The sequence below is a fragment of the Narcine bancroftii genome, chromosome 2 (genome assembly GCF_036971445.1).
Source record: "Narcine bancroftii isolate sNarBan1 chromosome 2, sNarBan1.hap1, whole genome shotgun sequence".
Classification (NCBI taxonomy): domain Eukaryota; kingdom Metazoa; phylum Chordata; class Chondrichthyes; order Torpediniformes; family Narcinidae; genus Narcine; species Narcine bancroftii.
In genome coordinates, this window is record NC_091470.1 from 100,848,405 (window position 1) to 100,875,325 (window position 26,921).

Consider the following 26,921-nt stretch of genomic DNA (forward strand, 5'->3'; position numbering starts at 1 on the left):
CGATGCGGGACAGGCAGACACGGTTAAACAAAGGACCACACCAGACAGTGCTGTTTAGGAGCCTCTCAGCACCCTAATTCATTAAGTTAAGGTAATACTCCAGGAATGGGCCCTACGTCTTGTAAAACTTCAGCTTTACATCTTTAATATTATGTCTGATTTTTTTTTTTTCACGACCTCCTGTAACCATTGAGCATGAGTAGCTGGAGTACTGTCTTTCCATTTCATCAGAATTGGTCATCTAGTGATCAATGAGGTCAAATCTCAAATTTGCTTCTGAGATGAAGTCAGTCCTATTTCCTCTTTTTGAGAAGAACCAAATAGAGCAATTAAGGGGAGTGGTTCTAACTTGACCTTAAAAATGGTTGATAAAGTTTGAAAGTAATTTTTCCAAAAGTTTTCTGAACTAGCCCAAAACATATGTATCAATGAAGCCTCAAAAATTTTACATTTATCACATAAAGGTGAAGGTTCCATTACTGTCACATAATACTACATTTATAATGTCATACATGAAATTCTTTAACTTTTGTCTTTCGAAAGCGCCCCTCACAGAAACCTACAGCACCTGGCGGCCTCCCCTCCAAGTATTATCCAGTCCTGTGCCTGCTTAGTTTCTGAGATCCGACAATCCCACGTATATTCAGGCGATTAGATGCTGTAGGTTGCATAATGGATCAATATCAGAATAGAAGCAAGACAACTTTTGAAATATGTACTCTGTGTACCATCTTGAATTGCAACAATAAATGTCATGGAAAGTATTCAGACTGGAGTTCCACAGGGATCTGTTCTGGGACCTTGTTGATTGTGATTTCCATAAATGACCTGGACCAAGTACAGGGATGGGTCAGTAAGTTTGCAGATGACACAAAGGTTGGAGGTGTTGTGGATAGTGTTTGAAAGCTGTTGTAGGTTACAATAGGATAGAGACAGGATGCAGCATTGGATGGAAAAGTGGCAAATGGAGTTTAAACCGGATAAATGTGAGATGATGCATTTTGGTAGGTCAACTTGAAGGCAGGTGGAAGAACAAAGGAACCATAGATCACTTAAAATCACCATGCAGGTTGATAGGTTGATAGCCTATGGTATGCTGGGCTTCATTAATTGGGGGATTGAGTTCAGGATTTGTGAGGTAATGTTGCAGCTCTATAAATCTGTGGTGAGACAACACTTAGAATAATGTGTTAGTTCTGGTCTCCTCATTCCAGAAAGGATGTAGAAACTATGGAGAGGGTGCAGAAGATGCTTCCTGGATTGGAAAACATGTTTTATGAAGCAAGGTTAGCAGAGCTAGGGCTTTTCTCTTTGGAGCACAGAAGGATGAGAGATGACTTAATAGAGGTCTACAAGATCATGAGTGGCATTGTTAAGGTAGACAGTCAGCACCTTTTTCCTAGGGCAGGTGTATCAAACACTAGAGGACATCTGTAAAGTGAAGGGAAGAAAGTTTGGGGGAGACATCAGGAGTCAAATCTTTACACAGAGAGTTGTGGGCTCCTGGAATGCATTACCAGGGATGGTGGTGGAGGTAGGTTGGAACACTAGGGGCATTTAAGAGAGCCTTTGGCACATGGATTATAAGGTAGGGAGAGTTTATTTTATTTTTGGTAGGTATTTATGGGTCAGCACAACATCATGGGCTGAAGGGTCTGTACTCTGCTGTTCTTGAGAGCTATAAATTACATCCATGAAGAAAGCCAGAGATAGATTATTTTCCATCCACATGTCCCTAAACCTCCGGCTCGGGTTTAAAATTAACAATTGAGCTTGCATCATCGGCTATTTTGTAACAGATGAGGCTGTAGAAAAGGTTTATTAGATTTATTGGTGAGATGAGAGATTAAAGTCCAAAAATTAGACTGGAGAAGCAAAGGGTGTTTTTCCTGGAATGCAAGAGGAGGGCTGACAGAGATGAAAAGGTGCATTACTTTATTCAAACTAAGATAGAAATTGTTCCCATGAACAGAAAGTTCAAAGGACATCAATTTAAATCATCACAAAAATGTACAAGGACAATGTTAGGAGAAACGTGAGGTATCATTAGCTACTTTATTGGGAGCAGCACTTACTAAGATTAATAGACATACCTTCAACCTAATACTTAAACAGACATTACAGATTTGGTTTCAATTTCAGAAGTCCTTTAACTTGAAAAATATCATCTTAATTATTTCCTTCAACCGTCTATAATTGATCAAACCTCTTTTTGGAAAGTTAAAAGAATCAGTTCTGTTCAGAATTTTTAATAGATGGTAGTTTAATGTCTTTTGAACTATTATCTAATAAATATAATATACCTAAGTCACATTTTTTTTTAGATATTTTCAAATTAGAAATTTTCTGAATACTTCCTAACTTTCTAACATCATACCAACCAGATTTAGTTAATACTTTTTTTAAAATTTAAACCATTCTCGTAAGGGTTTAATAGGTAATATTTATAATGTTATTAAGATTGCAATCAAATTCTAATGACAAAATTAAAACAGCCAGAGGAATTATGGGAGAAGATTTTTGGATTGGTTAATATCTCTTCAGTATGTGCTCATCATTCTTTGATTCAGCTTAAAGTGGTGCATCAGGCTAATATGTCGAAAGACAAATGGCCCCATATTTTTTTCTAATGTTAGCCCTATTTGTTCTAGATGTTAATTTGAAGTGGATTCTCTAACTTACATGTTTTGGTCATGCCTTAAGTTGGAGAGGCATTGGATAGACATTTTTAAGATTTTCAGCTATACTGGATATCAGTTTGCAGCCTATCCCATTGACTGCTCTTTTCAGAATTCTAGAAGTGGGACAAGTTCCCTCCTCCACCTATCGGGTTGTAGCCTTTTCTACATTGTTGGCTCGAAGAGTGATCTTATTTAAATAGAAAGATTCTAATCCACCTACTTTGACTCAGTGGCGCTCTCAAACTATGTCATGTTTAAGTTTAGAGAAAGTTAGCAGTGGTATATTTGATACACTGTGAAATTTGAAGAGACTTGGAGACCTTTTATAAATTATTTCCATACGACTTAGTTGGTATGATTATTTTTCCTTCCGGACTATATTTTATTTCTTTTTTCTTTGCTGGTGAAGACCAGACGATTCATTTTTGTTAATAAATTCTCAGTATAGGCTGCCCAGTCTTTTTCTGTTTTTTAGATTAGATGGAGTTTTATATACCATAATAAAAAAAAAATTCCTTTTTTTTGGAAGATTTCACTTTGAGGAGATAATACAATACATTATATATCATATGATGTCAAATAGTGATATTCTCCCTTTATGATGATGATCTCATGCATTATTTACCTATAATATGATTAATAAAAAGATTGAAAACGAATGAAAGGAGAAACATTTTTTATGCAGAGTGTTGTTATAATCTGGAACTCGTACTTGCAGGAATTGTTCAAACAGGACTTTCGAAAGGGAATAAAATTAGAGAATGCCGGAAACATTTAACAACTTTACAGAGAAATTGAGCTAATGTTCCAGGCCAAAGGGCCTTTATCAGAATTTTTGTCTCTCTTTCAGCAGATGCTACATGACCTAGTGAGTATCCTCTGCACCCCCCCCCCCCCGCCCTCCATTTTATTTCAGGTTTCCAGCATCTGTGATTCCTTTCCACTTCAAGAGTGAATTGAAGTGGGACTTGAGGGGGAACCATTTGAGGCCAGAACAGGAAATGTGACTGGTGGGATTTCTCTCTTGGGAGCTAGCACAGACTTGCTGGGTTGAACCGCCTCTTTCTGGACATAAGAATTCTTTGATTCAAACAGAGTTTGAAACGCTGACCGTCCCCTTTGCTTCCTAATGTCAATCCTCAAGTTTTCTGGCATCCCAGAGTCTATTGGAGGATTGGATTTGTGGCTTCCTCTCTGATTATCTGAGCTTTAGTATATCTAAGGATGTTTGAAAGATTCTCATCAGAATCCTTTGTTTCTTTTCAAACTCTTGATACTCATGATCCATATTTTAATACAATGCCACAGAATTGTACAATGCAGAAACACCATTACAACCATACTGACCTTTGACCCATATATACAATTCCATTTGCCTGCATAGACCCATATCCTCTATGCCTTGTCCTTCGTATCTGTCTGAATGCCTATTAAATGTAGTTATTGTGCGAATTTCCTCTGGGAGTACATTTTCAGACCTCTATCACTTTGTTTAAAAAAAACCCTCAAATTGCCTTTGAACTTTTCCTCCTAAGTAACATAAAAAACAAAGAATTTGGAATTGATTTGGAGGATGCACAAAAAAGATTTGTTAAGATAGCTCTAGCCGTAGCAAAAAAATGTATTATGTCAACCTGGAAATCGGAAGATAATTTGAAAATACAACAATGGTATATAGAAATGAATAAATGTATTCCATTAGAAAAAATAACATATAATATTGAAATATTTGAACAAATATGGGAGCCTTACATGAAACACAATAGCGAAAACCTACCGGGGACATTCACTACCTAAATTAACGAAAGGAGAAGGAAATTAAAAGAATTGACTCAGTGGAATTTCTTGTTTATTTTTATTGAATGACAACATTGTTTGCCTGGTTTAATGTATCCTAGATTTTGTACTTTAAATGGATGGGAGGGGGGAGGTAGGGAGGGTGGGATGGGAGGAGGGAGAAAATGGCACTGTATATATTTGAAAAGGAAAAAGTATGTATCATGGTTAATGTGGTTTATTGTGTGAAAAATAAAAAAAATTTTTTTTAAAAATTGCCTTTGAACTTTATCATTGTAAAACATTCCTCTTGCCTTTGATGCCCCTTATCATGTGAAATTAATGATTATTATCTGCTCCATCTATGCCTCGTAATCTCATATCAAGTCACCCTTTAGCTTCCTTCAAACCAGGAAAACAAGCTCAAACTATCCAACCTCTCCACATAACTAAAGTTCTCCTACCCAGGCAACATCCTGGTGAATCTCTCCCCAGCTTAATCATATCCTTACCACGGTGTGGTCACCGGAACTGCAAACAATGTTCCACATGTAGCATAACCAGTCTTTAGTAAAACTGCAACATAACACCCTAACTTTTTTGTTTCTATGCCATGACCTATGAAGCCAATCATGCCATCTTCACCAAAATTACAATCCAAAATGAGGCTGTGGAAAACCTGCCTTTGCAGCTTCAGAGCAATAAAGAGTTAGGAATTCAGGAAGATGAAGCCTTGATAAAGTATCAGGTTCAACCCTACATTTACAAGTCTCTGGGTAATCTTTCAGATAAGGATGTTCTTCTTTGGCTTGGCTTCGCGGACGAAGATTTATGGAGGGGGTAAAAGTCCACGTCAGCTGCAGGCTCGTTTGTGGCTGACAAGTCCGATGTGGGACAGGCAGACACGGTTGCAGCGGCTGCAGGGGAAAATTGGTTGGTTGGGGTTGGGTGTTGGGTTTTTCCTCCTTTGCCTTTTGTCAGTGAGGTGGCCTCTGCGGTCTTCTTCAAAGGAGGTTGCTGCCCGCCGAACTGTGAGGCGCCAAGATGCACGGTTTGAGGCGATATCAGCCCACTGGCGGTGGTCAATGTGGCAGGCACCAAGAGATTTCTTTAGGCAGTCCTTGTACCTTTTCTTTGGTGCACCTCTGTCACGGTGGCCAGTGGAGAGCCAAATGCTATTGTAGGTAGGTGTCCAGAACCGGGAGGGAGGCAGAGTAAATTACTGACATTTTTGATGAGTCAACAGAAGGAATGATAAGGCTTGTTGCTGTGCATTATAGACTTCCAAAAGGTACTTGGTAAAGTGCGACATACCTTATATGCACATTTAATAGTTGAATTTTGTGGATCAATTTTTAGGATAAAACTTAGGAGTTTGACCAATACACGCATACTACTTTTGACTGCAGTAAGTACGTGAGTGGTTCGGGGCATTGGGAGCTTGAAAGGATGGGCGGCTGGGGCCTAGGCGAGAGTCCAAGGTTGAGCCATCAGGAGCTCCAGTAGGCAGGTGGCGGGCTGAGGCCAAAAATAGCTGGGTTGACTTTTACATGCTATTGACTATTACATGCATATATACAGTAAAAGATTTCCCAGCAAAACCGAAGGACATTAGAAATAGTGGAGACCTGGATATGGAATTGTGCACCACCTCTCAGAGCTGAGAGGTGGTGCGCAATGTTTACTTGGATTGGAGGAAGATGTGTTGTGGCATTTCCCATGTGCTAGAACTATTGCTTCTTTTGATGTTTATATTAATGGCCTGAAACTGCTTTAACATTTACAGATGGCACCAAGTGCAGAAGATGGATAAAGTCTTCATGAGGATGAGGAGACAATGGTAGAATGAACACAGACAGACATGTTACACCAGCAAAAAAGCTCTTCACAACCAAGAAGACAGTGACTGGTTTGATGAGAATGGCCGGAACATTGAGAGGCTGGTTAACCACAAATGTTAGGTGTTCCAGGATTAGAAACATTACCATTCCACTAGGAGAAATCCACAGTTTTGCAAGCACCTGGACAGAGAGGTTCAGCAGCAGTTAAACCATAACGTTGGAAAGACTCAGCAGGTCAAATAGCATACTTTATATTGCAAAGATAAAGATGCATAACCAAAGTTTCAGGCTTGAGCCTTTCATCAAGGTATGAGCAAAATCTAGGCAGGCACCCAAAATGGTGGGGTTCAGGGGCAAAGGGAGTAGGATAATCCCACATGCAGGAGGTAATAATAGGTGGATAAAGGAGGGAGGGAACGTGGGAAGGGAGATGGCTCTGTGAATGGAGAGAGAGAAGGGAGAGTGGGCTAGCAGAAACTGGAGGTCAATGTTAATGCCATCGGTTGGAGAGGGCCCAGATGGAATATTAGGTGTTGCTCCTCCAATTTATGAATGTCCTTGGTTTGACAGTCCATGAGGTCATGGACAGACATATCAGTGAGGGAGAGGGGCACAGAACTGAAATGGATGGCTGCTGGGAGATCCCTGTCATTGATGCAGAGTGAAAGTGCTCAGTGAAGTGATCTCCCAGTCTGATTCCAGTCTCTCCACAACAGGAGCACCAGATGTAGTAGATAACTCCCGCAGATTCACGTGAAGTGGTGCAAGTGGAAGGTGCAATGGGAACAGATGAATGGACAAGGGAGCCATGGAGGGAGTGGTCTCTACAGAAGGCGGAGTGAGAAAGATGTGTGGGAAATCATAGAGGATAATGTGTTGGATGCAGAGGTTGGTGGGGTGGTGGGTGAGGATAAGGGGAAATCCTGTTTTTGTCATGTCTGGGGGCAGAGGAGGCCAGGGAAGTTGAACCAGAAAAAGAGAAGATACGAGTAAGATGGTGAAGAAACCTCATGTATGGAAGAAGGAGAACATCTCAGATGATCCTGACTGGAAGGTCTCATCTTGGGAGCAGATACGATGGAAATGGAGGAATTGATAGAATCCTTGCAAGTGACTGAGTATGAAGAAGTGTAGTTGGTATTGGTCCAGCAGAAGACTAGTTTTGCTCAGTTAAAGGAACTACAAGCCCAGAGGATGAATAAATTGACCAATCCAAGTTTACAGCAAGCCAGATGTTGCAGGAACAAATGAGAAGTGCTGTGACCGAAGTTTTTGCTCGCTGCCTTTACCCTCCCAATTGAAAATTAAAGCCATGGGAATTCTTCCTCTCTCACCAAATGTATGAAGCTTGGTGTCTGTGTGATCGTTAAGGGAGGGTCAGGGAATATAAATAAGGGCCATTCTTTTGATTTTACATGCTTTGGTTTGACATCCAAAATGGTGAAATTATTGATGAAACTAATGATGTGTACGCAAACAGCTGTCAGTAGTGGAGAATGGAGTCCTTCCACTTCCAGAGTTGTTGTCTCCCAAGGTAGCTTTAATACAAAGTGAAGCTTATTCCAATACTAACCCATTGATTGTTTCTGCAGCTGGTGCAGCCCAGGGCAGATAGATAATAAAGCTGTGTTTACACTGTCCTAGCAAACACTCCCAGGGCAGTGTAGTCTAATTTGGATAGAGAGCAAAGCTGTGTTTACACCATCCTATCAAACACTCCAAAACCATGTGCCTACAATAGAAGCCACATTTCAAAAGCGCATCCTTCACTTTAAAATAACTTTTGTTTTCCTGAGCACCAACAAAAACCATAAATATAGAAATTTTACTTTAAATTTAAATGTAGACATACACCACAGTACCAGATCCTTTTGGCCCACAAGCCCGAGCCACCCAATTGCACACAGTTTTCCTACAACCCCCCCTCCCAAGTATGTTTTGAAGGGTGAGGGGAAACCAGAGCACCCAGAGGAGAATGCACAAACTCTTTACGGATAGCGGCAGATTCGAACCCCCGGATTTTTGTCGCTGTAATGACGTAGCACTAACCGTGCCGTTTTCTGCGTTTCTTAGTGAATGTCAGGATATGGTGCCGAACCCATAGTGAAAGAATGGCTGGAGCTGTGGCGTGGAAAGGGAGGTTCAAGTTCAAATATAGTATCATCTTATTGTACATAAACAACTCAGTGAAACAGCACGGCCAGAAACACACACACTGCATTGTGCATAAAGATCACATACGTAGTTTAAATAACTATATATAAGTATTTGGGATGATTTTCACGGTTACTGGATGCTGTTCATCAGTCTCATAACCTGCGGGAAGAAGTTACTTCCTGATTTTGATGTTCCTGTATCTCCTCTTTGATACTGCGTGCTGGGTGGAAAGGGTCTGTTTAGACAATGCTCCCAGTAAATATCATCTGAAGAGGAAAGGGAGACCCCAGTAATCCTCTCACCTGTTTTAATGATCCTCAGTGTAGACTTCGGGTCTGATGCTTTGCAGCTACCTTGGCACGCAGCGATTCAATCAGATCGGACACTTTCAATTGTGTTCGTTAAAGGTTGCCAAGGTGGGGGCAGGCCGCGTTGCCCTCTTCAGCCTCCTTATGGAGTGTAGCTGCTACTGTGCCAGCCCGGGACCGCAAACAAATTCACCCTGGTGCTCAGTGTGTGTCATATGGACAACAGCTGCAGCCAGACACCCCAACAATAGTGGGGTTGGGTGGGGGAGGGCCTCCATTGGAACTTTGGATATGACTGAAGCAGACACCTGATATGGAGAAAAGTTTGGGTGGGACATTCAGCGGATCACCCTGTTGGTTTGCTCCCGGCCCTAGCCGGGAGTCCAGGCAGCAAGGATTTGAGGGTTCAGCCTGGCCTGTCTGCCCACCCATCTTCCAGTCTTAATCTCCATGCCTGGGTGTCCTGGAGAAGGAGCATGCGGTATCCACGGGTACAATGGGAGTATTTCCGGGAACGGTGGGTGTCACAGGGGCTCGAGGGATGTTCTGGATGGTGATGATCGTATTATAATTTGAATGTGTAAATAATGTTTAACTGAAGTACTGTAATCTTAATGAAATTTCTTGTAATCACTGAATAAAAACCACCTTTGTAAAATGAAAAAAAAACAAAATGACATGGAGAACAATGGACTGAGAAATGTTTTGCATAGAGCTGACGTGAGATACCACACTTGGCATGTTATCTACAGAGTGCCAGCTGCGGACATTTTTGTTACATTCCTGCTACTCAGTCCCACTTTGAAGATTTGGCGCAGCTGGGAGAGAAGTAGTGGTGAAAGCAGCATGTAAGTGGCTGTCAGACAGACACGTGAATATGCAGAGAAGAGAGTTATGGATCTTGTTCAAGAGGCAGAGCTTTAGTTTAATTCAGTGCAGACACGTGGCCTGTTCAATGTTCTCCACTGACGTCGGCCTCTCTCCGCTCCCCCCCTCACCCCTCCCAGTGCAGGATTGTCCTTATCCTCTTCCGTGCTTCTGCTTTGAATGAACTCTGTGACTCCATGTTGAATGAACTCATTAACAGATTTACAGCCCTCCAGGGTCGAAAATTCCAAAGATTTACCACTCCTAAAGTGAATAAATGTCTCCTCTGTTTAGTTTTTAAAAAAAGCTTTCCCCTTATTCTGAAACTGTGATGACGGAACCTGATTCTTCAGCTTGAAGAGCCCCTCTGCATTCCCACCTGCTAAAGCTTGTACTGGAATAGATGAGACTGCAGAAGAATCAAGATCCATATTTTCCTGTCACAGTTCACCAGAGGTATTAGGCTCAGATTCCTGTCCCCTGTTTAATTTCTATCTGAATATATATTGACCTAAAATGGTCTGAAGCACCACTCATCATAGCATCCAGCTGAGATCAGTGAAACTCAAAAGTTTTTGCAAGGATGGTTAAGGATAATAATAAGATTTTCAAATTCCTTTCCAAACAAGAAAAAAAGGCCACACTCTATGACATCATTAATATGTAGAAAACTCCAAAAATTAAGTTAAAGTTTATTTTCACGTCATATGATGGAAGAGGTTGTTTTGTGAGCAGACCAGTTAGCCATCTCATACATAGTACATTGTATAAAAAACACACACACACTTGCAGAACCCACTTTCATCAGCTGGTATTCTGAGGTTTATTTTGAGTTTCCTTCAGAAGTCTGATAATAGCAGGAAAGAAATTGTCCTTGAGTCTGTTGGCAGAAGTGGGTGCAGAAAGTGTGGCTGGGGTGGGGAAAGAAGCGGGTTGGCATATGTTGGCGGCCTTTCTGAGGCACCAGAGGGTGTAGGTGGAGTCAATGGGCATTGGCGTGATGGCCTGGGCTATTGGGCTGGTGGTGGGGCAGCAGCAGGGATTGGCCAGGCTGACCTGGCATGTTTGATTCCCCAGCATCTGTCAAGTCTATGAGATGTCTGACCTCAGAGGTTTTACTGCACTCGGTGTAAGAATGTGGTGGAGTGTTAAGACATTCCCATTGTGTACACATTGTAAAAAACAGTAGCATGTGGTTTCACATGACTTGATGTGATGCACAAAACGTACGGCCAGAAACATGCGCGCACACACACACACACACACACACAGAGTCTGCCATTGTTTGTCACTTTAAAACCATTCTTCAAAGCAGGGCCACAGTTTAAAAAAAAGAGACAATGTTCTCCAAAAACATGGTGCTACATAAAAACAACTCAGACTATAAAAACAGCAACTACAAGTACAGTAGCATCAGGTCCGAAGAGGCCACTACAAGTGACTGCCTCACCACCTTCTTGGACCTTAGCTGCCGCTATATCCCCACAGGACACTAAAACATCTCCAAAATAAACTATTCTCTCTCACTAAAATTACAATTTACACAAAACTACTTAAATATCTGAAAAACAGTGTTACAATACATTAATTATCAAAAGCTAGGCAATGGGCACAGTAAAGACAGGTTGCAATTAGACCCTAGTTGTTAAAATGTCCTGGGCTACTGCCGTGCTGCCATCTTAGGCCAGGTTTACTGGAATCTACTGATGCACTGTTCACAATCCACCAGAGCCCAAAGCCTCAGCACCGTCCACCATGAGACCCCACGATCCAGGCCAATGCATCCTTCAGAACTCTGCCGCTCTGGACACCCCGGAACACCTCCTCCTACTACGCCACACTGTCTCCTTGACCACTGGCAAGAAGCGATGGTGAAGACCGGAGGCCACATCTCCACAACAGAGATTTGGTCACCTCAGCTGTCGAGATCGCAACGGAAACTCCGTTTCCCTCAGCTGTCGAGTTTGCCCAACTTCACAGCTTCTTCTTGGAGATCTGCTCTTGGTTGGCAATTCCTTTACTGCAGCACCTGTCTCACTGTGTTCCAATGTCCATCCTCAGCCAATCAAAGATTGTGCACTGTCCTACTTATGTGAGCTGCTGCTGCGCTGCAATCTTGGACTTCTAAAGTACACACACACACACACACACAAAACAGTCTCTCTCTCACACACTGTCTCCCTCACACATACACACTGTCGCACACACAGTCTCACACACATACACACTATCGCACACACACTCTGACACACTCTCGCACAGTCTCTCTCACACACATACACACTGTTGCGCACACACACACACTCTGACACATAGTCTCTCTCAGACACACACACACACACTGTCTCTCTCACACACACACTGTCGCACACACACACACAAAACAGTCTCTCTCTCACACACTGTCTCCCTCACACATACACACTGTCGCACACACAGTCTCACACACATACACACTATCGCACACACACACTCTGACACACTCTCGCACAGTCTCTCTCACACACATACACTGTTGCGCACACACACACACTCTGACACATAGTCTCTCTCAGACACACACACACTGTCTCTCTCACACACACACTGTCGCACACACACACACACACACACACAAAACAGTCTCTCTCTCACACACTGTCTCCCTCACACATACACACTGTCGCACACACAGTCTCACACACATACACACTATCGCACACACACTCTGACACTCTCTCGCACAGTCTCTCTCACACACATACACACTGTTGCGCACACACACACACTCTGACACATAGTCTCTCTCAGACACACACACACACTGTCTCTCACACACACACTGTCGCACACACACACACACACACACAAAACAGTCTCTGTCTCACACACTGTCTCCCTCACACATACACACTGTCGCACACACAGTCTCACACACATACACACTATCGCACACACACTCTGACACACTCTCGCACAGTCTCTCTCACACACATACACACTGTTGTGCACACACACACACTCTGACACATAGTCTCTCTCAGACACACACACACACTGTCTCTCTCACACACACACTGTCGCACACACACACACAAAACAGTCTCTCTCTCACACACTGTCTCCCTCACACATACACATTGTCGCACACACAGTCTCACACACATACACTATCACACACACACACTCTGACACACTCTTGCACAGTCTCTCACACACATACACACTGTTGCGCACACACACACACACTCTGACACATAGTCTCTCTCAGACACACACACACTGTCTCTCTCACACACACACTGTCGCACACACACACACACACGCACACACACACACACACACAAAACAGTCTCCCTCTCACACACTGTCTCCCTCACACATACACACTGTCGCACACACAGTCTCACACACATACACACTATCGCACACACACACTCTGACACACTCTCGCACAGTCTCTCTCACACACATACACACTGTTGCGCACACGCACACACTCTGACACATAGTCTCTCTCAGACACACACACACACTGTCTCTCTCACACACACACTGTCGCGCACACACACACACACACACACACACACAGACTCAAATCACTCAGAAAGTTCCCTATAAAAGTTGTATTTTGAGGAGAAAACTGACTGTTTTGGGGAATGCATTCCTAAGAAAAGCTGACATCCTTGTTTAAAGAAAAATATTTAACAGAAACTGCCTGAAAGTTCATTTTTGAGGGAATATTTCTCCAATGTTAGGCAAATTGTAGGTTCAATAAAATTGCTTGGGATTGTTTTGCCATTAAAAACTGGGCCATGTTAGTATTTTGAAAACCATTGCAGTCAAGCACAGAAGAAGGCAGCTGTTCTGATTGTTTACTACACATTCTATCAGTGAACCTTGCAATGGAGAGCAGAGTGGAAGGTGACAGGAGTCAAGGAAACAATACGGTGATATCAGCTAATCGAGAAAGATATGATAGGAATGGCTGCCAAGTGCAGGTGCTAGAATCCGTGGCCGTGGTGATGGTAAATACCTGGGTCAGACGAGAATAGATGATGAGTTGAAAGAGCATAAAAAACGCACACCTCATTGTAGGGTCTGGGGCTAAGATTCCACCATGATGTTCGTATCCAATCTTGCTAATGAGTAAGATTTACTGAGTTGGCAGCTTTGCTCAGTATCCACCTGGGAGGTATTGGAAGTGTTTCTGGGATAAAGCTGTGGATTTGTTGGGCTCCTGCATGCTATTTGAGCAGCATTGAGCCGGGGGGGTGGGGGGGGGGGTGGGTGGGGGAGGTTGCTACTCTATTGGTTCACTATTATGTTTTCTCGCTCTTTAGAAAGGTTGAGTAGACTGGAGGTAAAAAGTTGGTGGGGGGAGACTAGAACTAGGGGACATCACCTCAAGATTCAGGGTGGAAGATTTATGACGGAGATGAGGAGGAACTGCTTTTCCCAGAGGGTGGTGAATCTGTGGAATTCGCTGCCAATTCAAGCAGTGGAGGTGGCCTCAGTGAATATATTTAAGATAAGCTTGGATAGAATTTTACATAGTTGTGGAATCAAGGGATACAGGGATTAGGCAGGAAGGTGGAGATGAGCCAATCATCAGATTCATTAAATGGTTCACATCTGAACTGGGGGGGGGAGGAGACTAATATCCTTGCGGGAAGATTTGCTGATGCTGCTCCAGGGGATTTAAACTAGATTTTCAGGGGGGAAGGGGGGAACTTTGAGCAGAGTCCTAGGTGGAGGGGGCGTGTCATAGGGGTCCATGTTCAGAATTCAGGGTAGTAGATTGAGATGAGGACATTTTTTTTCGAGAGGGTGCTGAATCTGTGGAATTTGAAGCAATGGAGGCGACCTCAGTAAATATATTTAAGACAAGCTTGGTTAAATTTTTGCTTAGTAGAGAAATTAAGGAATATGGGGAAAAGGCAGGTAGGCTCAACGGGCCAAATGGCCAACTCCTGCTCCTATTTCTAATGAGTGATCTTTTTGTGTGCCCTTGTTTCTTTGTGATATGAAGAAGGTTGTGCCTTGGTTGAAATTGTCTAATTTTGTGTTGTTGTGCTTTTCCTGGACAGGAAGGTGTGTGGTTTTCAGGTAAACCCTCATTCCGAGCGTTTGCTGGCTCCTTTTGTAAAATTGAAAACTTTTCTAGGTGGTAAATATTCTCTGTGTGAATGGAAGATTGGAGCTCCCTGGAGAAGGAGCACATGGTATCCACTGGAACGATGGGGGAATTTCTGGGAGTGGTGGGCGCCACAGGGGCTCTGAATGGCAATGATTGCATTATAATTTGAATGTGTAAATAATGTTTAACTGAAATTTCTCTAGGTGGTAAATATTCTCCCTATGAATGGATGATTGGAGCTCCCCGTAGAAGGCAATGCCTCAGTACAGCTGTGGATTAATTGAAGTTCATCAGAGTGGAACGCCCTCCAAGTTCCTGCAGTTGCGTGTAATTTCAATCACATATGGAAGGCTTCCTGGATTGTGACTAATTCCCCTAGAATTAACCAGAAGCGGATGGAACCAGTTTGCATTAGTCTAGTTTTAAGTAGATTGGCAAATTTTTCCTGGTTCTGTGTGGTTTTGCATTGTGGTGTGTTATTATTTTCAGGATTTGAATATTGTTGCTGCCCTAGAATCTGGAGTATCCTTTTATCAAACTTTGGTTGTCCTGTTAGTCTCCATGACTTGTTTTCCTGGTGAGGTTCCATTTGTAAAGTGTGATTTTTAAGAAGTTGAAAATTTCTGCAGGTTTCATGGGATCTTGTGGGCCAAATGAGGAGGAAAAAGAACCTTAGGGTTGTATGTGATGTCATGCATGTACTCTGACAATAAATCTGAAATCTGAACATGCAGAGAGAGTGCAGGGCCTTGGTGAAGCTGTTGCCTGATTGGGGTTTTGTCTTGGTGACAGAGGAGAGGCTACAAAATGCACAAGACACAGTCGATTGGGATGGTCTTCATTGTCATCGTCGTGGCTATCCCTCAAGGTCAAGAATGATGGACTTGGTTCTGTTAATCTATTGATGGGCTCTCAAGTGGCTTATGAGTCCAATCTTAGCTTTCAAAGATCTTCTGCATTCAGGACAGGTCGTTCCAGATGGCAGATCGGGCTTTGGTTGTCACTGCCATTCACTTCTCTTTTCTTCTAGTTCTGCTCATCTGTTGGCTTCTAAAGTTGCTGTTCCTTCTCAGATGCTGGTTTTCCAGAGTCCTTGGTCTTGATTTCCCAAATATTGATGTCGATGTTACATTTCTCCATGTTGGATTTTAAGACGTCTTTGAATCTCTACTGTTGTCCACCACTTTTATGTTTGCCTTCTTTAAGGTGGGAGTAGAAGATTTGTTTCGGCAGATGTTCATCTTCCATCCGAATAAAATGACCGCTCCATCTTAGTCGGTTCTTAATGACTTAGGTTTCAATGCTTGTTGTTTTTGCTTCATTTAGGACACAGACGTTAGTTCTTCTATCTTCCCAGATGGTATATAAGATGTTTCGAAGACAGCGTTGATGGAACTTTTCAAGTGTCTTCAGATGTTGCCGGTATGTTGTCCAGGTTTCTGATGCATACAGAAGCGTTGGGATCACCATTGCTTTGCACACTAACATTTTGGTGTCCATTCGAATGTCATGATCATAAAAGACTCTTATTCAAAGACATCCAAAAACTGTTCCAGCGCATTTAAGACAGCATTGGATCTCTTCATTAAGGTCAACATAGGAAGAGAGGTGATGTCCAAGATATGGAAAATGGTCCACATTTTCCGGGGTTGTTTCGCCAAGTTGACTTGATGGTTCTATTCAATTTGTCTCAGTTGGTGATGGTTGGTAGATGAGTTGAGTCTTCTTGGAATTGATGATAAGTCCAGGTTTTGTGTATGCACGGTTGAAGGCAGTCAGAATTTGTTATAGATGGCATTCTGAGAGAGCTGCAACACTGTTGTCATCTATGTTTTGGAACTTGATGAGGGAACTCATGGATGTCTTGTTTTTGGACTTGAAATGGACCAGATTGAAAAGTCTGCCATAATTAACCAAACTATATCTTACATTAAGTAATTTAGTCACCCCATCTTGACACATAACTTCCCAGTCCTCTTGACATGTATCATAAGATAACTCGCCTTCCCATTTATTTCTTTAAATTTGGTTTATCCATACTATCTTGCAACAAAGCATACATATCAGTTGTATTTGACCCCTGAGAAATTGAAAAAAAAATGGATTTAGTAATTTGGATATATGTTTTAGATGTGAATTTCATACTGGAACATTTTTACATGCTGCTTGTTCTTTGAGATAAAGTCCAACCATTTTGGGAAAAAATTATAGTATTTTTTTGAAAAGTTATTTAGGATTAAGTTACCATTAGATCCAGACATTTTTTTTTGCTGGGTTATATTGTTACACTGACTGGTTTGGGATTGGATAAGTTTCAGGTAGCTTTTGTTCGGCTAGCATTACTTGGAAAGATGATGTAGAAGTAAATATGAATAATTGGCACAAAGAATTGAGATCTTGTATTTATATGGAAAAAATCATTTATAATTTGCATGATAACTATTCTTTTTTTGTTCAAATGTGGTCACCTTATTTGGAATGTATTGGTTTAGAAATATCTTAAGATATTATATAGTCTATGTTTGTAGCTGGTTGATATGTTTTTTTTGCTCCCCTTGCGGGGCATGCTGAGGGTAGGAGGGAGAGTGGGGTGGGTTTATATTGTTTTAGTTTAGTTTATTTTGTTATTATTTATATATATTGTTTTTATGTAATTTGAAAATCTTAAATAAAGTCTGTAAACAATTTTAATTCCTGGAGGTAGCTCATCCTTGATAATGTGGATGATGTGTGCAATAAAGATGATGAACAAAGTTGGGGCAATCGCACATCCCTGTTTTTCTCCAGATTTGACTTGAAAAGGCTCACTGTTACTGTTGCTGATCATGACCGTGGCAAACATGCCATCGTGGAGGAGTCTCAGGATTGGAATGTACTTTTTAGGATCCATAGGTGGATATGACATCCCATAGGAGTTCCCTTGATATCGAGATGGGCTTGTGGTGCTATAGATGTAATGTAATGTATGGGCTGGCCCACCCCTTGAACCTGTGACTCCTCCTTCCCAGATATCCCCATAAAGGCTGTTACACCCAAACCCCTCCTCCAGTACCTGCCTTGGAACCGGGCCAGCAACATACAAGCTGTGCTAACACTTAAAGGTGATTAAAGCCTATTAATCAGGATTCACTGTCTGATTGTGGTTGATTCCAGTGTTTCACCTGGAAAATCTCATTATGGCCCTGGATGCTTTCTGGTTTTGCAGGAATTGTTCTGTTAGTTACTCCCCTGGTATACCCCTCGCTCCTCACCCATCCTTCCACCCCTGAAGTACTCGGTACTGTAACTGCAGTTCATGCAGAGCTTGTTTCTCACCTCCCTCCAGAGATTTTCTAGGTGAGGCAAAGCTTCTCACACCCTCCAAACCAGTCAACTGTGTTCAGTCCATTCAATGTGGCCTCAACATAGGTGAGACCAAACGCAGACAGGGAAACAGATTTGCGGAACCCCTGCACTTGTGGTCCAAGCTACCAATGACCAGCTATTTTAATGACCTTCATTACCAGACAGTCATTACTGTCCTCAGCACTACCCACTGCCAAGAAACATAAACCTGAGGAACAACATCTCATATTCTTCAATGGCCTTTGCACTGAGAGCATGAGAAGTGAATTTAAACTACAGGAAAGATATTAATAAGATTGAAAGAGTGCAGACAAGATTTATTCGGATGTTGCTGGAAATTGAAGAACTGAGTTACAGGGAAAGGTTAGGACTTTATTCTTGGAGCATAGAAGAATGGGGATATTTGATGGAGGTATACAAAATTATGAGGGGTATGAATAGATACAAGTAGGCTTTTTCCACTGAGGTTAGGTGAGATACAAACCCGAAGACATGGGCTAAGGTGAAAGGAAAAAAGTTTCAGGGGAATAAATATTAGGGGTAACTTCTTCATGCAGAAAGTAGTGGAAGTTTGGAACGAGTTGCCAACTGAATACGGAGTCAATTTTAATATTAAGAACAATTTGGACAGGTTCATGGATGGGATATGGATAGATGGAGGTCAGTGGGACTAGGCAGAATAATAGTTTGGCAGAGACTAGAAGGGCCGAAGGGCCTATTTCGGTGCTCTTTGCTTCTTCTTGGAATGTAGAGAGGTGATAGTGGCCTCAACCGCGATGGGTAGAATCTGCCCACTGAAAGCAGCAGCACCAAAGATTAGTGCCTGGACACTTCAGGGAAACTTGCAAGCCCTCTTGGGACACAGCAATGATGAGGATCCTTCTTCCCTTGCAGGCGTCCTGTCCTGTCCTTTTCCCCCAGCCAAACTACTGCAGAAATGCCAGGGCACGGTGCTAATAATAAAGAGAGGAAGTGGCTGGTGATTTGTAACAGCCTCCAGGAAGGGCAGACCATTTCCAGACTGTTTTATGGCACAAGTGTGAAATTCGCAGCTACGTTGAATGGAAATGCCTTTCTCATTGAGAGGCCAGAAGCTCATCTAAATCAAAACAAAACATGACCAGATTACTTCTGGCAATGTTCCAGATACAGGCCCCTATGTATTCTGTGCTTCAGATATCTCTTCCAAGGATAGGAAGCAATATAAAGCTGATTGGAGTTCTGGTCTTTGTATGGTGTATTTCCATCTCTGCTTTCATTGGATGAGAGAGTCATGTGATCTACCCAATCCACCACTGAAAGTGGGTCAGCCAGTCTGTCCTCGGAACCAGTAGCAGAAAAATGTTCATGGGTTATGATCTTAACATTCCAACTTTGCTCTTCACTGTATACACATTAGCATCACTGTGGTAGTACACCACCAGCCTACTGCAGGGGGCAACACCTGTACCTGCAGGAGTGTAAGGGGACGGGACAACACCTGGCCAGCTGTCAATCAGTCAGCCTGAAGGGATCAAGCCCCACCCAGTCAGGTGTCAATCACCCTCCAGGATATAAGCCTGTGTCAGCCTCCCAAAGCTCACTCAGAGTTACTGCAGCTACAGCCAGCCTGGCTCTGTGGAAGTCTTTGTGGATTAAAGCCTGTTGTACAGTCTTTACCTGGTGTGTGTCTGATTCTGGCTAACAGCGCACCACAATCACATACATCCTTCATTTACAATTGAGTGGAATAAAACTACGGCTGTACAAAGCCCTGGTTAAACTTGTAGCATTCTGAGAAGTTCTGATGTCACAGTTGAGGAAAAATATAATGGCCTTGGGAAGGAACAATGTTAAAGAATGAGACACGACCTGGAAGAGGGGGTAGAAAGAAGGGTATCCATGTTTTCCGATGGCAGGAATGTAGTTAGAATGAATTTTTGAGGATGTATGAATTAATGTATGAATTTTTTACTGGACACAGGCTTGGAGATCGCTATGCTGAGCACCTTGGTTCTTCCACATCAGTGATGAGAATCTCCTACTGGCCAACCACTTCAATTCTGTGCCCCACTCCCATGCTGACATGTCTGTTCATGGCCTCATGTACTGTCCCACCAAGTAAATTGGAGGTGCAACACTTAATTTTGGGCACTCTCCAAAAGGATGGCATTAACTTCGACTTCTCCAGTTTGTATTAGCCTACTCTCTGCTCTCCATCCCTTCCCTTTACCTTCTTCTTCTTTCCTCCAGCTCTCCACCCCCTTCTCCCCTCCTCCTGTTTGCTGATATGCCCTCCCTTCCTTACCCACCTATTACCCCAGCCTGTGGGACTGTGCTCCTTCCCCTGCCCCTCCACCCCACCATTTTGTTCGGGAGCCTGCCTACATTTTTTCATCTTGATGAAGGGCTTAAGCCCGAAACGTTGGTTATGTATCTTTATCTTTGCGATATAAAGTGCACCGTTTGACCTGCTGAGTTTCTCTAGCATCATGTTTATACCAACCATGGTGTTGGCAGACTTTGGAGTTTTACGAATGTTTGAGAAAGTTGCATCAGCGGGATTTGGATAGATGGAGCAAGTCAGTGAAAACTTGGCAAATGTGGGAACGTGTAATGTCAGGCTCTTCACTGAGAGGAATCAAAGGGAGAGTTATTTGTTGTTGAAAGTGGCCGTGCAGGTGCAGTAGGTGGTGAGGAGGGCGAATGGTATGTTGGCATTCATAGCAAGAGGATTTGAGTGCAGGAGTAGGGAGATCCTGCTGCACCTGTACAGGGCCTTGGTGAGACTACACCTGGAGAACTGCGTGCCATTTTGGTCTCCTTATCTGAGGAAGGACATCCTCACCATGGAGGCGGTGCAAAGAAGGTTCACTTGACTGATACCAGGGATGCAAGGACTTGCATATGAGGAAAGGTTGGATAGACTAGGGTTGTATTCTCTGGAATTTAGAAGATTGAGGAGGAATCTTATAGAAACATAAAAAATCTTAAGGGATTAGACAGACTAGATACAGGTAGGTTGTTTCCAATGCTAGAAAAAACCAGAACCAGGGGTCACAGTTCAAGGATAAGGGGTAAGTTTTTTTACGACTGAGATGATGAAGAATTTCTTCTCTCAGAGGGTGGTGGATCTGTGGAATTCTTTGCCACAGGAAGAAGTCGAGGCCAGTTCCTTGTCAATATTCAAGAGTCGGTTAGATTTGGTCCCTGTGGCTAAGGGAATCAGGGGATATGGGGAGAAGGCAGGAACCAGGTACTCATCAGCCATGATCATATTGAATGGCAGTGTAGGCTTGAAGGGCCAAATGGCCGACTCCTGCACCTATTTTTTTATGTTTATTTACTAAATGGCGAGAGAATGCAAATTAGTAAAGTTCAGAGAGATCTGGGTGTTCAAGTGCATGAATCATAAAAAGTTATCAGGCATAAAACGCCAACAGGACTGTACAGACTAGATGGAGGAAGGTTATCCTGATGGCAGAAAGCCTGATGGTCATAGTCCGACAGTAAGAAAATAGGAGTGATTTCTTCCTCCAGTGAGTGGTGAATCCTGTGGAATTCTCTGTCACAGAAAGCAATGAATCATATAAGTAATGATTTTAAGAAATCATTTTTAAATGAAGTGAAATTGCACTATTTGTTAAGTATGTTTAAGGGGTCTGATATTATTCTCAGAGCTGGAGTGTTTAAGTGATGGGGAGTGAATGGTGGCACAGTTAGAGTAGTGGGCAGCGTAATGCCAGCAACCAGGGTTCGGATCCGGCTCTGTCTGGAAGGAGTTTGTATATCCTCCCTGTGTCTGTGCGGTGCTCTGGTTTCTTCCCACCCTTCAAAACGTACAGGAATCGTAGGTTAATTGGTTGTTATTGGGCAGTGTGGGCCGGAAGGGTCTGTTACTGTGCTGTAAAGTCTAAATTTTAAATGGTGGGAAATCCATAAATGGCCGACTCCTATTTTCTAGGTTTCTGGTGGCTTCCTATCCTTTCTGTAAATTTCCAAGCTGTTTCCTGCTGGGAGGTTTGGGATTGGTACCCGTGAGAGAGCTGGTTGATGTCACAATGTGTGCATTATTAATGAAACATTGCTATCCGTACTCCTCTGTAATTATATCTGATTATATGGAACGTTCAGCTGCTGTCTCATTATCAAACAATGCAATGCGACTCCACAACAAGAGTTCTGCTCTCACCAATTTTTCACTTCCCCTGCCTCCAGTGTTTGTTAACATGAGCCCATAATCCTTTAAGCAGGTAAAATACCTGAAAAGGGTCCATTGATCTCAGTGCTGTTGTGTTAGGTGGGAACAGTCATTTGAACTGATTTGGGTGACTCCAGTCCAAAGTTGTCAGAGGGTGGGCAGGATTATATCCCAACAGCAACGATTTGTATTTATGTGTTACAGTAAAAAAACACTTTATCTGGAATTCAAGCAACTGGCAGCCTCAAGCAATCGGCAAATAAATAGGTTAAAAAATACAGAAATTTAAAATTTCCGCCCCTCACCATTGGTTCACCAATCCACGCAACCCGTTGTCTCAAGCAACTGGAAAATTCACTTATCCGGCATCTGCCAATGTGCATAGGGCCGGATACCAGGGGATTTTACTGTACTTTTAACTGAGTAAAGTGTCTGCAAAATATTTAACAGAACCATAACCAGACTTGTCTGAGCCAACAATGTGAACCTCAGATTGGACAATTAGAATATTGAACAGTCTTAACTTTAGAATCACAGAATTGTTAGAGTGCAGATGGAGGCCATTGGGTTAAATGAGTAGAGACTAGTTCTCTATGAAATAACCTTATTTATTCCATGCTCTTTTCATGAATACTGTTAAATGATTTTCCCTCATATGCTTGAGTCAGATTTGGAACCCCTGATTCAACTCCCACTATCCTTATAGGTCACATATCACCCCCCCCCCCCCACCCCCACCATACTCTCCGCTGTGTCTTTCCCTCATCGCTTTAAATCTTTGCCCCTCTGTTCTTGGAATGCCTGCTAATAAGGCTCCATGTAATTAAGTTTCAAAGGAAGATTAAAAAGGGAGAGAAATTTGAGATGAACAAGGAGGCAAATTTAGAGGAGTGCCGAATTTTTTAGCGGGTTGCTGCGCTAGACAAGTTAGGGAGACACCACAACCTAAACCTGTACTGGATGATGATCAAGGGCATGAATCTGTGGCTGATATTTAACTATGGGTGTCTTATAAAGGCCAGTCAACCTGACAGTCATGCCAGCTATTGGAATTCTAGCTTCCAGGCTGCTGTGCCAGAGTGTTTTATATTGTCACCCCTCAAGCTGTGGAAGTGCAATGGTGACTGCACATGGCTTTTAATGCTGGTTTAATTCCTGCTTTGTTGTTGTGTGGTTGTGTGTAAGCCTTCTGCAGGATTTGCTCTGGCTTCCTTGGGAGTTGAAGTTTTAACTGAGGTTCCTAAATGATCCCAGAATTATTGCGGGAGCGCATACAGGACATCACATACAACCCTGAGATTCCTTTTTCTCGCTGGCCAGGCAGAATTACCACTTACTGGTAGTGCAAAGAAAATTATACACAAATATGCACATGCAAACAAATAAACAAATGTAAAGAATTGACTGTGCAATACAAAGTGGAGGAAAAAAAATTAATAATAAAGTGCAAAATTAAAAAATGCTTAAATGATAGAGATTGTTGTTGAGGAGTCTGATGGTGGAGCCTGTACGCTGACTCATTGTCTCTTTACGACCGTGGTATCGTCAGCGAATTTGTTGGTAGTGTTATTGTCTTACTCAACAACACAGCCATAGGTGTAAAGCAAGAGTAGAGCAGGGGGCTAAGAATGCAGCCCCATGGTGCTCCGGAACTGATGGAGATTGTGGAGATGTTCCTACCAATCCTCACTGATTGTGGTCTGTAGGTGAGGAAATCAAGAATCCAATTACACAGTGGGGTGATGAGCTCAGAACTTGGGAGCTTACTGATCAGTTTTGAAGAGATTATGGTGTTAAATTGTACTAAATAAAGAGCATCCTGATGCTGTGCTGTCCAGAGTACCAGGGCTTTGCATAGAACCAGTGAGATGGCCTGCTGCTACAATAGGCAAATGGGAATGGATCCATGTCACAGCTCAGACAGGAGCTGATATGCTTCAACATCAGACTATCGAAACACTTCATCACTGTTGATGTGAGCGCTACTGGTTGATTATTATTACGCAGGTTACTACACTCTTCTTGGGCACCAGTAAAATTGAGGCCTGTTTGAACCAGGTGGGTACCACACCCTGCCAGAGTGAGATGTTGAAGATACTCAGTTTTCATACTCGGCTGGGTACTCCGTCCAGATTGGATGCTTTCCTCGGATTCACTCTCCTGCAAATCTTCCTCAGATACGGACAGTAGAGGATCATTAGGGGACATGGGGGTGTACAGTGGTGGTTCTCTCTTCTTCTTGTGTTGAATTGGGCATAAAAGGAATAGAATTCTTCAGGGAGTGAAGCTTTGCCATCTCCAACTGCACTAGGTTTGGTTTTGTAGCAGGTCATTTAGGCCTTGCCACAGCTGTCGGACATTCCTTGTGGTTTCCATTTTTATCAGGAAACTCCGTTTTGCCTGGGAGATGGCTTTCCACATGTCATACCTGCTCCTTCTGCAGTGATCTGGATCTCCAGACTTAAATGTAATCTGGGTCTCAGCAGGTTCTGGAGAGCCATGGTGTAATCATTCAGATCATCAGCTGAGTCTTTGAACACCGCCCAATCCACTTAATCCTTACAATTGTTCTTCAGACTCCTGCGACCACATTCTAGCTGTCCTGATCTCCAAAGCCTCTCTTTTTATGCTTTGTGTGTATGAAGGCAGAAGGAGCACAGCCAGTTGATCCGATTTGCCAAAATGTAGTCTTGGGAAAGAACGTTAGGCCTTCCTTATCTTGGTGTAGCCCTCTCCAAAGACTTTCACATTAAACTCTTTAATTTTAATATTTCATACACCCCTGCAGCAATAAAAAAAGATATTACATTTGAAATGTTCCCAACAGCTGCTAACCAGAGAATATAGAACTGTGGAGCATTTTAATTTGATTTAGACATATAGCATGGTAATAGACCCTTACGGCCCACAAGCCCGTGCCACCCAAATGCCCCAATTAGCCTACAGACCCCATATGTTTTGATGGGTGGGAGGAAACCAGACACCTGGAGGAAATCCACGTAGACACGGGGAAAACGTACAAACTCCTCACACAGCATGGGATTCAAGCACGAGTTTAATCTGGACAAGCGTGTGGTATTGTACGTTGGTAGTTCAAATATAAGGGGAAAGTTAGTTAATACCAGGACCATTAAAAGCAGAGGGATCTGGAAGTTCAGATCCATAGCTCCTTGAAAGAGTAAAGAATGCATGCCTTCATCAGTTTGGGCCAGTAAGAAAGTCATTTTGCAGCTATACAAAATTTTGGTTAGGCAGCACAGTGTGCAATTCTGGTCACCCCATTACAAGAAGGAATTGGAGGCTTTGGAAAGGGTGCAGAAGAGGTAGCACCTGGATTCAAGGCTGTGAGCCCTGAGGGGAATTTGGACAAACTGGGGTTGTTTGCTCAGAAGCTTCAAAGTTTGAAGGGAGACCTGATCAAATTATGAGAGGCACAGACAGTCAGAATCTTTTCCCAGATACAATGTACAGGATGTACATTTAAAGTGTGGCTGGAGGAAAGTTTAAAGATGAGCAGGGCACATTTCTTTAAGATGCTCTGTTGGGAGAAGTAGTGCAAGGATATATGATATAACATTTAAGAGACTTCCAGATAGACACATGAATATACAGAGAATAGAGGGAAACAGCTGAGTTTTAGTTTAATTGGGGGATAATGTTTTGTGCAGACATTGTGGGCAAATGGGCTGTTCCTGTGCTGTAATGTTCTTTGTTTTAGATATTCATTATATTTAGTGTTTGCATTTCCCTCTGACAAACTCCCTGATGTCTTTTGTTAACTAGATCATGTGTAAATTGTTCTGCACCACTGAGACCTGCGTGGTTATATATTTCTCCCGATGCCTCTGCTAGTTTGAACTCTCTGCTGGTCTAATTCCTCTCTGAGCACTCAAGATTTAGTGTGGCTATGGGCAGATTATCAACAAACATTTGGTGCGCTGCGCCTGAATTGGAAAGCAACAAATTAATCTGTCCCTCGTAATTTACCAGTGACCCCTGCTGGTAAATGTTAGCTGAGCAGAGAATCAAGGTCAAATCAGAATCAAAATTTATTGCCATGAACGTGTGTCATGAAATTAGTTGTTTTGCGGCAGCATTACAAGGCCAAAAATTATTATAAATTACATTCTTTTTTAAAAAAATAAATACGTTAGAACAAAGAGGAGAAAGTGAGGTGGTTTTTGTGGTTTATTGTCCATTCAGATATCTGATGGCAGAGGGGAAGAGACTGTTTTTGTACTGTTTGGTGTTCATCTTCAGGTTCCTGTACTTCCTTCCTGATGGTAGTAGTGTGAAGAGGGCTTGGCCTGGGTGATAAGGGTGATAAGGGCTGTGGTCTTGAGACACCACCTGTTGTAGATGTCCTTAATGGAGTGAAGGCTAATGCCCATGATGGTGCTGGCTGAGCCCATTCCTGTCCTATGCATTGGCACCTCCTTACCAGTGATGCAACCAGTCAAAATGCTCTCCACAGTACACCTGAAGGAAATTGCAAGAGTCTGGTGAGTCAAACTCCAAAAGAATAATCCCAGTGTTCCTCAGGTTGGAACTTCTGGGTGATACTCACATTAGAAATAGTCCACTTAAACCTGTGCTAAAATGGGAACGTACAAGGAATTGAGGTGAGGTGTCATTAATGCATGATTT

The 26,921-nt window shown here is 42.6% G+C and overlaps 1 long non-coding RNA gene across 1 annotated transcript in view; it reads right to left on the reverse strand.

The window, feature by feature from the left end:
- The window catches only part of LOC138754010 (uncharacterized), a 94,413-nt gene that overhangs the window by 35,995 nt on the left and 31,497 nt on the right, over positions 1-26,921 (reverse strand). The gene's annotated exons all lie outside the window — the stretch shown is intronic.